An 11,955-nucleotide genomic window follows, 5' to 3' on the forward strand; every position below is an offset into this window, starting at 1 on the left:
ATACGGGGCTAGTTACACAAGTGTGTGGTTGGCTGTGTGACCAAGTCAGAGAGTTACACGGGGTTAGACAAGGGCTGGGACATGGCCATGTGATTCCATTTTGAATATTCACACGGCCTCTAACACAAGCGTGTCTTTTTCACACGGCCGGGTGCTACAGACGTGTGTCCCCTGTATTTTATAAAATTTTCTAAGTATTCCATAAATTTCCTGAGATATCGGTTTAGTCCCAAGTCACTTTTAAAGCTTGTTTTGGGCCTCATAGGCTTGTATTAAGGACTTGATGTATGATTGTGAATGGTTTTTATTTGAAAATGAAAAATGTATGAGAATTGTATGTTTTATTGTGTAATAAGTCCAGTAATGCTCCGTAACCCTATTTTGACGATAGATACGGGTGAGGGGTGTTACATTTATTGGTATCAGAGCTACGATTTAGTCGATTCTAGGACAACGCAGCATATGTGAGAGTCTAGCTATACTTGTCATATATAACCTGTGATAGAGTGATATCTCCTGACATTTTAAATAGTGTTTTCATATAGTACTAGATCCCAATCGATCAGTGGCTAATGATGTTGAGAGTAATGCGCCAGCCTCCATCCTCAGAGTAGTGCAATCTGAGTCAAGACCGTATCGAAAAGTTAGGGAGGAGAGGCCAAGGAAGCCTTCTTCTAAAATATGAATGAGTGGTTTACTGAGTATGTCCGAACTAATACGGCTGCTCAGCAACCTCCACCCCCACCTATTCCTTAATCAGTCCCCGTAACTCCTCAAGGTTTGGAACCTTTTCGGTTGAATAAGCTACCTATTGATAAAATCTAAAAATACGGGGCTAGAGAGTTTAGAGCTACCTATTGATGATGATCTTGAGAGAGCTGAGTTTTGGCTTGAGAATACGATCAGAGTATTTGATAAACTATCTTACACGCCAATTGAATGTGTAAAATGTGCCGTATCACTTCTGAGAGACACTGCATATCAGTGGCAGAATACATTGATATTAGTGGTACCTAGAGAATGGGTCACGTGGTAATTCTTTCAAGCCATGTTCAGAAAGAAATACATCAGCTAGTGTTTTATTGATCAAAAGCGAAAAGAGTTTTTAGAGTTGAAACAGGGTCGAATGTCTGTGACCAAGTACAAGAGAGAATTTGTGAGACTCAGTAAATATGCTCGAGAATGTGTTTGCATTGAGGCATTTATGTGTAAACGATTCGAAGATGGGCTAAACTAAGACATCAGATTGTTAGTCGGGATTCTGGAATTGAAGGAATTTGTTGTGTTAGTTGGTAGAGCTTGCAAAGCCGAATAACTGGGAAAAGAAAAGAGAAAAGCTGATTTCGAGGCTAGAGATTCGAGACAGAGATCGATAAGTAAAACCTAGCACTCATCGTTGAAGAAATCACGTGATTCATTTAATCGTTCGAATGCTTCTGTAGGGTATTCTAATAGAGATCGTGGAAAGCAATATACAAGTCTTAAAGCTCAAGCCACTTCAGTATAGAGTCTTGGTAGTGTTCGAACCAACAAACTTGAGTGTCAACAATGTGGTAGACGACATTTGGGAGACTGCTGGATGAATAATAAAGGTTGTTTTATTGTGGCTCGCAAGATCATTTCATTCGGGATTGTTCTAAGTTACCTGAGAAAGATAGATATCAGAATGCAAGACCAAGTAACATAGCTGCTAGAAGGAGACCACCTAGAAATACGAGAAATATGACTAGTAGCAAAGGAACGACAAAGGAATTTGTTGTAAGATCCGAGGCTAGAGCACCAGCTAGAGCTTACGCTATTCGCGCTCGCGAAAATGCGTAGTCACCAAATGTTATCACCGGTACATTTTCTCTCTATGACACTAATGTAATTGCCTTGATTGATCCTGGATTGACTCATTTGTATATATGTATGAATTTAGTGTTTAGTTAGAACTAACCTATTGAGTCTACCGAATTTGTGATTAGAGTATCGAAACCCTTAGGCAAGTATGTCCTAGATGATAAAGTTTCCAAGAATTGTCCTTTGATGACTCGAGGTTACTATTTTTCTGCAAATTTGATGCTTTTACCTTTTGATGAATTCAATGTGGTTCTGGTATGGATTGGTTTACTTTACATGCTGTTGTTGTGAATTGTAAATGAAAGACCATTGAATTGAAATGTCAAAATAGTGAAATTCTTCGAATTGAGTCAGATGAGTCGAGTGGATTGCCTATTATGATATCGTCAATGTTAGCTCAGAAATATGTGAGAAAAGGTTGCCTGGATCAAAGATTGAATCAGTACCAGTGGTTTGTGAGTATCCGGATGTGTTTCCAAAAGAGTTGCCTAGGTTGCCACTGATTAGAGAAGTCAAGTTTGCTATTGAGTCAATACCAGAAACATCACCGATATTGCTAGCTCTGTACAAAATGGCTTCACTAGAATTGAAAGAGTTAAAATCTCAGTTGCAAGAGTTAACATATAGAGGTTTTGCATGACCTAGTTTTTGCCTTGGGGTGTGTGACACCCCTAACCCGTATCCGTCGCCAGAATAGGGTTTCGAGGCATTACTGGATAATACACATCATTCATATACATTTATGCAAACATAATCAAAATTCATTCATCTCAATCATATTGTCCCTTCCAAGGTCCTACAAGACCTTAAAACAGGCTTAGAAATGGTTCGGGACTAAACCAATAATATTTGCAAACTTTGGGAATCTTAGAAAACTTTTCAACATTAAAGGGCACACGTTTGTGTGAATAGGCTATGTGCCTCACACATCTACTAGACATGCCTATGACACAGACCATGTGAAAACAGGGCATATATACTGACTTGTACCACATGGCCGAGGACACGTCTGTGTGCCAGGTCGTGAAAAATCTAAGGGAGGTTACTGACTTGGCCACACGGTCGACCACACACCTGTGTGCCAGGCCTGTGTACCTTTAGAAATGTCCACACGTGCCCATGTGCCAAGGCTGTTGTCTCACACGGCCAATAGACACACCTGTGTATGTAACACCCCTAACACGTAACTGACATCAGATAAGGGTTACGAGGCATTACCAGACAGACAAAACATTTTAAACCAATTCAGAATCATAGATATCATATAACATCATTTCATAAGCAATCATCTCTTAAGATGGTCTACGATACCTAAAATGTACTTTTAAAGGACATTCGGGACTAAACCGAACACATTCATAAAGTTCAGAACTTTTAAAAATTTTCAATTCTATAGAGGTCACACGCCCATGTGACCAGGCCGCGTGCCCCACACGAGCATCAGACACGCCCATGTGAACCAGCCGTGCCAAAATAAAGCTTATCTACTGACTTATTCCCATGGCCAACAGATACACCCGTGTGCCACGGCTGTGTGATTCTTAGCTAGCTATTGACTTAAGCCTACGGCAAAAAAACACGCTCGTGTGCTATGGCCGTGTGGCACAATGCAGGCTTGGTTTAAGCCAATTTGCTACCCCTTTATGGGTCATTCCTACAAGCCAAATTAAACAACATTCATACAAAATATTCAGCCAATTCATGCTCAAAACATGCTTCATTACGACTATTTCATCATCATTCAACAACTCATTCAAACCATACCAAAACTTAACACAAACATACCATTTGATAGCCAACTTTCATTGCATAACCTATATTTACAATTCAAAACTTAATACATAAACCTTCTAGCCTATACATGCCATACTTTAAAACATTTACACTTTCAAGGGTACCAAAATAAGATCGATAGTGTGGTGACAATCCTCGACTATCCCCGAGCCTTCAGTAGCTATGATAACTGTAAAACAGACAGTAAACACACAGAGTAAGCTACAAAGAGCTTAGTAATCCAAATACAATTGGTCTAACTACTAAAACATATAAATACAATTCATCCACATAGATTCATAACCATTTCATAGAATAATTCATATACTTAACCATGCTCTTCTGTTTGCATATATGTCATGCTTCATTTCCATACATATTTCACAGAGACAGAGTTTTTCATATTTAGAAATTTAGTACGATACAAACATACCTGCATAGGTTATCATTTCATAAACTCAATCTTAGATTTCGTACGCTATCATCAGACGGGTCAGAAACGATATAGATGCTCATAAACATGTACAATGCCGACATCGCAGACATGGTCTTACATGTAATTCAATAATGATGCCTTTGTCCCAGACAGGGTCTTACACAAAATCAGATACGATGCCGATGTCCCAGACATGGTCTTATATGTAAATCTCAATCGAGGCCTATGTCCCAGACACGGTCTTACACGATGTCTCAAACAGATGTCAACTTCTCTTAGAAACATACAGAGCTTTTCAGATATTAACATATTATCATACTTTACTCCAAAGATATTCATCAGGCACTCGAGGCCATCCAATACAGATTACAGATTATATGTACAGAATTTATTTCAATTAACACGTAATTGTAATTTGACTTACCTCGGACGGATTTCGGATAAAATGAGCCGACTATTAAACTATTTTGGACTTCCCCCGATCTAAGTCTGATTTTTTTTGTTCTTGATCTAATACAATACAAATTCAACCATTCAATCATCTATTACATTCAATTTAATCCATATACATATTGCATTTTAGCCCTTACATTTTTACACTTTGAAAATTTAGTCCATTTTTCATAAAATCACAAATATGCAAAATTTCTTTGCAACAAGGGCTAGCTTAATTTTCATGGCTTCTATATAAGCCCATACAACATGTTAAATTCATAATTTAGTCCTTCAAAACCTCATTTTCAAAATTTAACCCAAATAGCTCAATTTCATCAAAAACTAAAGACAAAACTTATGAACCATCTACCAAGCCTTCATAATTCATTCAAAAACATCAAAAAACTCATGATATCAACAATGGCATTTCATGAAATCTTTAATAAAAATAGAAATTCAGACATGGGCTTTGAAGAGCACGAAGCAACGATCACAAAAACGTAGAAATTATCAAAAACCAATCAAAAATACATACCTAATTGATGCTTGCAAATGCCGAAACCCTAAGGCTCTTTTTCTTTTTATTTTGCTTAGTATTTTCGGCAAGAACACTTGGGAAATGGCTAATTTCATGCATTTTGTTTACTTTAATAACTTTAATAATCATTTTCTCATTTTTCCCTTGGCATATATCATTAAAAATCCACCTACCAATGCCCATATTTGCCACCATTAAAATTTGACATGCAAGAGCTTTTATTTTAAAAGCCAAGCCAAATAGGTGCTTTAGCATCTAGCACTCAACTTTTACACTTTACGCGATTTAATCCTTTTTCATAATTAAGCACAGAAACAGACAAATCAAATCGCAGAAATTTTACAGATGTAAATTCACATATCATAGGCACAGAAAATAATATTAAAATATTTTTTAGACTCGGATTTGTGGTCCCAAAACCACTATTCCTACTAGGGTCAAAACCAGACTGTTACAATTCTCCCTCTTAAGGATTTTTGTCCCCGTAAATCTTACCATTAAACAGATTTGAATATTGTTGTTTCATTGCATCCTCGGGCTCCCACATAGCTTCTTCTACGCTGTGACGATGCCACATCACTTTAACTAGAGGAATTTTATTGTTTCACAACTCTTTAACCTCACGAGCTAAAATACGGATCGACTTTTCTTCATAAGTCATATCGAACTAAATTTCAATCTCAGACAGTGAAATTACATGTGAGGGATCAGATCTGTATCGTCTAAGCATCGATACGTGAAACACATTATGAATCTTTTCTAACCCAGATGTTAGCCTCAATATATAAGCAATTGGTCCAACTCGCTCGATGATTTCATACGGTCCAATGAATCTCAGACTCAACTTGCCCTTTTTGCCAAATCGGAACAGTTTCTTCCATGGAGATACTTTCAGAAACACTTTATCACCGACCTTAAATTCGATATCTTTTCTTTTTAAATCTGCATATGATTTCTGACGATCAGAGGCATCTTTCAGACTATCTTGGATTACTTTCACATTATGTTCTATTTCTTTTATCAATCAATATAGTGAATTTTATTCTCATTGAGCTCAGACCAGTATAACGGAGTTCTCCACTTTCTACCATATAAGGCTTCGTACGGTGCCATTTTAATGCTCGATTGAAAACTATTATTATAAGCGAATTCAATCAAAGGTAGATGTTGTTCCCATGCACCTTCAAACTTAAGAATGCAACATCTCAACATATCCTCAAGTATCTGAATAATCCGTTCTGATTGACCATCTGTTTGTGGATGAAAAGTGGTGCTAAAATGCAATTTAGTACCCAGAGCATCTTGCAATTTCTCCCAAAATCGCGACGTAAATCTCGAGTCTCTATCTGACACTATCGACAATGGCACACCATGCAATCTCACAATATCAGAAATATACAACTCAGCTAGCTTATCGAGTGAGAAATCAGATCGTACTGGAATAAAATGAGCTGACTTTGTCAATCTGTCAACTACAACTCAGATTGCATCTTTCTTTCTCGGAGACAGAGGTAAACCTGAAACAAAATCCATGGTCACTCGATCCTATTTCCACTCTGGAATCATAATCGGTTGTAATAACCCAGATGGCACCAGATGCTCAGCTTTAACTTGCTGATAGATTAAACATCTTGAAACAAAGTCAGAAATATCTCTTTTCATTTCTGGCCACCAATATAGTTGTCTCAAATCGTTATACATTTTCGTACTCCCTGGATGTACAGAAAATCTACTACTGTGAGCTTCACTCAAAATCTTTTGAATCAACTCTGGATTTCTCAGAACACAGAGTCTATTTCTGAATCTTAGACAGTCATCAACATCTATTCAGAATTTAGAATCAGAATCAGAGTTACACTGAGTTTGTTTAACTATAATTTCATTATCCCTCTTTTGAGCCTCGCAGATCTATTGTAAGAACAAAGGTCTCGCTTTTAATTCAGCTAAAACTGAACCATCATCAGACAGAACTAAATGACCATTCATCACACTCAAAGCAAATAAGATTTTCAACTCAAAGCCTCAGCAACAACATTTGCTTTTCCCGGATGATAATCAATCACAAGTTCGTAATCTTTTAACAGTTCTAACCATCTTCTCTGTCGTAGATTCAAGTCTTTTTGCGTCATTAAGTACTTTAGAATTTTATGATCAGAAAACATGTGACATTTCTCACCAAATAGATTGTGACGCCAGATCTTCAAAGCAAACACAATGGCAGCTAACTCAAGGTCGTGTGTCGGATAGTTCTTCTCATGTGGCTTTAATTGTCTCGAAGCATAAGCAACAACTTTTCCTCTTGCATTAAAAAACAACCGAGTCCGTTCAACGAAGCATCACTATAAACAACAAATTCTTTACCTGATTCAGGTTGCACAAGTACGGGAGCTTCAGTTAACAGAGTTTTTAACCGATCAAAACTTTTCTGACGCTTTTCAGACCATTCAAATTTTACATCTTTTTGAAGTAACTTTGTCAATGGAGTTGCTATCACAGAGAAATATTTTACAAATCGTCTGTAGTAACCAGCAAGTCCCAAAAAACTGCGGACTTCAAAAACATTCCTAAGAGGTTTCCAATCCAAAATAGCTAAAATTTTGGTCAAATCAACTCGGATTCCGGAGGCTGATACAATATGGCCCAGAAAGCCAACACCTCGCAACCAGAATTCACATTTGCTGAATTTCGCATACAACTATTTATCTAGCAGAGTTTGTAGCACTATTCTCAAATGCTTGGCATGTTCAGATTCATCACGTGAAAAAATCAATATGTCATTAATGAATACTACAACAAATTGATCTAAATACGGTCCTAAAATTCTATTCATTTGTAATATCCCGAATTAGGGCCTAATCGGAATAGTGGTTTTGTGACCACAAATCTGAGATATAAATAATTATTTTATGATTATTTTGAGGTCTATGATATGATTGCATGATTGTGTGAAAATTTCGTGAAGAAATTCTATGCATAAAGTGCTTAATTTGAAGTTAGGGACTAAATTGAATAAGTTGCAAAAACTTGCATTCTAGAAGTTTCTGATATGAAATTTCTTTGAAATATTAATTATGAGGTCTTAAATAGAAATTTTACCAATTTCAAAGTTTATGGACAAATATTGGACATGAATGAAATTTTTGGAAAGTTTAGTAGTAAGGACATTTTGGTCATCTAGGGGTAAAATGAATTAAAATACAAAATTAAAACCCAATTTTGCTCATCTTCTTCACCATGGACGTGTATACCAAGGGAGACTCCATGGCTAGGGTTTCCAAGCTTCCAAGCTCGATTGTAAGTCTGTTCTAGCCTGGTTTTTAATGATTTTTACGTTTTTGGAGTCCCGGTAACTTGACTTAGCTTATGCTAGCAATAATTCAACCTAGGGTTCATATTTGGAAATATACCCATAGGTGAAATTTGTGTATTTTGGTGTTTTATGATAGAATATGAGGTTTTAAATTATGTTAGACAACTTGTGCTACTTGGTTTTAAGTGAAAACAAGCAAAAGGGCTTAATCGGTAAAAATACCTAATAGTCATAAATACATGTTAGAGTGAGAATTTGATGTTGCCATATAAGGGAAAAATGATCATCATGTCATAAAACATAAGAAAATAGGATGAAGTTTAATTTCCGAACCTTGGGGAAAAAGTGAAAATATGCAAAAGTTTAGGGGTCAAAATGAAAATTTTTAAAAATATGATTTTTGGACCCGTATGAATAGTGTGACTAATTATTAGGATAAATGTGATATTATAGATGAAGGAAATCGAGATTCGGGCTTAAATCGGAAAATACAAGGTTATGGATGAAATGGTAAATTGTTTGTTTCGGATCGAGGTAAGTTCGTATGATAATAATAATGCAATGTTATGTTTGAATTATATTTCTTACTATTATTGCATATATTTTATGATTTAATATGTTGGAAAAGTTGATGGAATGGTGTTTATGATGTGGAAATATGACATGAAAGAATGTTACATGAAATGCAAGAAAATGAAGATACATGACAAGTGATATATGAAATATGTGATATATGTTATGTAAATTCTTAAAAGTCGATTTGATATTTGACTTGTGTCTTATTATACTATGAATGGACAATTGGTACTATGGATAGTGAGATCGACACTTGAGTAAATTGTACATAAATAATCTATCGATTCTTTTATGTTATTATATTTTGATATCATATGAAATGTGGTACGCCTATCAAATGGTTATTTGATGTAAATTATGAATTTAAATTAATTACGAACAATTTAGTAAAATGTTGAAAAGTGAGGAATTTCCCGATTGAACCTTCGGAATAAAAACGATACGAATGATCTATTGTGAGGTCGCATGTGTAGTACTAAGTGCAGGCTACAATGCGTACCCGAAAACTGTGATCACGTGTGTAGTACTAAGTGCAAGCTACTACGTGTTCAGATGGTTAGGTCACGTGTGTAGTACTAAGTGCAGGCTACTACGTGTACCAGATAATTGGTCACGTGTGTAGTACTAAGTGCAGGCTACTACATGTACCGGATAATTAGTCGCATGTGTAGTACTATTTGCAGGCTACTATGCGTACCAGATAGCTTTGGCTACAAGTGTGAAAATATGTGCAGGCAATTGAGTATCAGTTATTATTCCGAAGAGTTCAACGGGAAAATCGATTAAGTAAAAATACAATTGAACATGATTATATGATGAATAAGTGTAGGTATATGTTTATGAAAAATTATGAGCAATATGCTCGATAATTGGGTGAATTTCGATAAGACAAAATGGATTAAGTGGAATTATGTAAGAATGAATTTTAGTGGTAAAACAGTGTTGGACAGCAGCAGTTGCATGACTTTGAAAATTCACTAAAAATTGTGGAAGTTGAATAAAAATGCAAATGATATATGAAAATAAAGCTTAATGAGTCTATTTTCACATGAAAGAAATAGGGGAAGCAAAAGAATTCTATATTGTATGATATTTGAATTCTTGTGAAATAGGGTCTGAATGAATTTGAGATCCCCTGTTCTGACTTTAGAAATTCACCATAAATTGTAAAAAAAACAATTTTGAGAGTCATACCTTACATGCATGGATTCCTTATTTAATATAATTTTAATGGAAACAAACGGCATGGTCGTTGGAATTCTGTACAGGGAGAAATTCGGTTCGTAGTGCACAGGGGTCAGAGTAGTCATACCCTGAAACAGGGGAGGCTTTAACTAATAAACTGTACTAAATGGCCCGACCAAAAATTCTAGAAAAAAATTAGTAAGTAGACATATGAGTCTAGTTTCATGGAAAATTTACGAAATTGGATTTCGAGTTTTGTAACTTGAGATATGATTTTTTTAACACTGGGACTCCAAAAACAATTTCGTCTGAATATGTGTAATTGTACAATTATAGTGTTTTATCTTGAAAAGCATGGTAGTAATTGCTTATTATTTTCATATGAACTTACTAAGCGTAAAGCTTACCCATCCTCTCCATTTCTTTAGTATTGGCAGGTCGGCTCGGGGTTGGAGATCGTCGGAGGCAAAATCACACTATCAAACTATCATTTTTGGGAAAATTAATTCAAATATTAGAAATATCAAGTGAGTGGCATGTATAGGAAGTTGGTTTGTGATATGTATTTTTATTATGATTTTGACCATACGATCGACCGCATTGAGTTATCGTATAAAATCATGAGATGTGGTCCTTATCCATTATGGTTTATAAGTTTAATTAATCATGCCATGTCCTATGTTTTGATGTGATGATATAGTTAGCTTTGTTTGTTATGCATGTGTTCGAAAAGTTTTGAATTAAATGAAATTTTATGGCCCGATTTTTGTCTATGTATATTGTTAAGTCTGGTAATGCCTCGTACTCTGTTCCAGCCTTGGATACGGGTAAGAGGAGTTACATCATTAAATCCATAAATACAACAGGTGCATTCGTTAAACCAAAAGGCATAACTAAAAATTCATAATGCCCGTACCTCGTTCTAGAAGCAGTTTTCAAAATATCAGAGTCCTTTACCCGTAACTGATAGTAACCCGATCTCAGATCTATCTTAGAAAACACAGTAGCACCTTTCAACTGATCGAATAAGCCATCAATTCCAGGGAGAGGGTATTTGTTCTTTACAGCCACTTTATTAAGTTGACGGTAATCAATACAAATTCTCATTATGCCATATTTCTTTTTCACAAACAGAACAGGATCACCCCATGGTGAAAAACTCGGTCTAGCAAATCCTGGATCGGTCAATTCTTGCAACTGAGATTTCAATTCCTTTAATTCGGTCGGAGCCATTCTATAAGAGTTATCGATATCGGAGTAGTACCAGGTACTAATTCAATGGCAAACTCAACTTCTCAAATCAGAGGCAAACCAGGTAGTTTTTCAGGAAACACATCAGAGAATTCATAGACAATTGACACTGATTCAACTTTCTTATCATTCACTTTTGAATCTAACACATAAGCTAAGTAGGGTTCACAACCTTTCTTCACATATTTTCATATTTTCATTGCAGATACCACAGCTGGTAGTCCATTCAGATCACTAAACTCAATTCGAATTATCTCATCATTCTTATACCTTAAATCAATGACTTTTTGTTTGCAATTCACAATAGCATCATGCAAAGTTAACTAATCCATTCCCAAAATTATGTCAAATTCATCGAAAGGTAAAAGCATCAGATTAGCAGGAAACCAGATATCTCGTATCATTAATGGGCAGTTCTTGTAGACTTTATCAACCGAGACACTTTTGCCTAAGGGGTTTGACACTCTAATTACGAATTCAGTAAACTCTGCAGGCAAAGTCTTACTATGCACTAAATTCATACATATATAAGAATGCATTGATCCAGGATCTATCAATGCAATCACAGAAGTATTATAGAGAGTAAAAGTACCAGTAATCACATATGGA

The sequence above is a fragment of the Gossypium arboreum genome, chromosome 1 (genome assembly GCF_025698485.1).
Source record: "Gossypium arboreum isolate Shixiya-1 chromosome 1, ASM2569848v2, whole genome shotgun sequence".
NCBI classification, from domain to species: Eukaryota; Viridiplantae; Streptophyta; class Magnoliopsida; order Malvales; family Malvaceae; genus Gossypium; species Gossypium arboreum.